The sequence below is a fragment of the Cibotium barometz genome, chromosome 24 (assembly GCF_041138505.1).
Source record: "Cibotium barometz isolate CiBa-2024 chromosome 24, ASM4113850v1, whole genome shotgun sequence".
Lineage (NCBI taxonomy): Eukaryota > Viridiplantae > Streptophyta > Polypodiopsida > Cyatheales > Cibotiaceae > Cibotium > Cibotium barometz.
In genome coordinates, this window is record NC_141069.1 from 31,499,043 (window position 1) to 31,501,118 (window position 2,076).

The following is a 2,076-nucleotide window of genomic DNA, read 5'->3' on the forward strand; positions in this document are numbered from 1 at the left end:
TACTGCATATTAACTCTTTACAAATGGATTCAAGCGCATCTCTGTGTCACAGACACCAGCAGCAATGATGCTGTATGATTTTCAACACAAACTGGAGCTGCACGGTTGCTTTGAGGAAATATCGACGATAAAGGCTCACACATTGGAGGATTGGGAAAGGAATCGGCCCTTGGAGAATATATAAAATCCTTCAAATTGTCACAATTTGTTATATATCACCAGTACAATGCAAGTTTTGCACTGTTTGTAATCAAGACTTTGTCTAGATATCTTGGGGGCTATCCTATTAGATGGAATCATAACAAGATAATGCTTCTAGAGAAGAAAATGTCTTTGCGAGTCTTTGGTCAAGGGCCTAGCATTTACGTCTTCATAGAACCTTACCACTTGACCTACACAACATATGCACTATCATATGGAATTAAGGATAGTCGATTGCTTAAAGATTTTGGAAAAATGGAGTTCCTCAAGTATCAAAAAGAATTACCTACTCCAACCGAAGATCATGCAGACGATGACGCAAATTCAAAAGGAGAAGGGTTGAATAAATTTTTAGTGATGCTGATCATGATACTCATCAATATTGTATACAAAGTTAACCAAAATTGAATTAATGCAATTTTGTGTCATTACATTCTATTAATCCAGCGATGATTTACATACATCTTTTTTTCTCTCCACATGTTTTGTGCTTCAATAGCTGTTGAATTTTTAAAGGCTTCAGCTCTCTTTTGTTTCCTCTCCTCTATTTCTTTAAGTGTTTGAAGCAATGTTGAGGACTTCAAGGTTTCTTTCCAATGAAGCTAGTGGAGTATTTCGTGGTAGAACCACTAGAATACTTCATGCATGTTGTTTGCTTTTCTTCTTCCTCCACCATGTTGTGTATGTCTGAAATATGCATGGCGAGCCATGTAATGTGATTTCTCCATTCCTTGAGTGTTACGTATACTTGGGTCCCTGTATTTTTGAATAAATAATGGCATATGATTGTAGATAATATGTTGCAAATCAACATAGAAAAATAAGGTTATGCATTACACAAGCTACTTCTGCTATAAAAAAAAGCATGAAGCTTACCATCTAGTGTGTTATGTTGAATTCAGTCCAAACATCCTTCATGACTTGTTTAAATGTTTGCAAATTGTCTTGAAAGTCCTTTTTAACTTGCAGATTTTTCAAACATCCCGAACAGAATATCAATTGACCGCCAAACCTCTGCTTTGGCATGTCTTGATTCACCCTCTTGGTCTTTCACAGCATTATGGAGATTCTTCCATTGATCATACTTGATTTTGCTAATGTAGTTCAATTTGTATAGCTTTCTTATCTTGGTATTTTTCTTTTTCAAGGATTGTAGAGGTTTTGAAAGAAATATTCTTGATTTTACACCCCCAATGGATGGTTTCAATGGAGCATCCTTCTCATTTGTTGATGTAAGATTTCTCCCTCTAGCTTTTGAGGTGTGCAGGTGTAAGAACCTCCCTTTCTGATCTTGTAATTATTCCCCTCTTTGAAATAAAAGAAAGATTCTGTTTTATCCTGTTTTAGCCTAGAGAGAGAAAATATCTAGAAAGAGGTAATCCAAAATTGAGATATTTTTGGATATAAAAATCCTCCTAATGTCTAAAATGTTTTCCCTTGAAAAAAAATTCAAAAAGAACTTTCCAATGTGCACTTGGAATTAATTGAGATGGAAAAGGAGAAATTCCTAGCATATTGGAATTAATGAGTATTTTAATTAAACTCAAAGATGAAATTTAGATAAATTTATTTTATCTATAAGAAATATTTAAATATTAAAAGAGAAATTCCTATGACATTTGGAATTCCATCGTTTAGATTGGAAAAAGAGAAATTCCTAGCATATTGAATTTATGGGTATTTTATTTTAGATGAAATTACTTTATGAATAAAAGAGGAATACCCATGACATTGGAATGCAATTAATTAAATGCAAAAAGAGGAATTCCCATGGTATTTGAGATCCAAGAAATTAAATGGGAAGAAGATAAAATTTTAGTATAATTCAAATTTTTTGATTACTTATCAAAAGTGGAAATATGGGTAGAATTGATT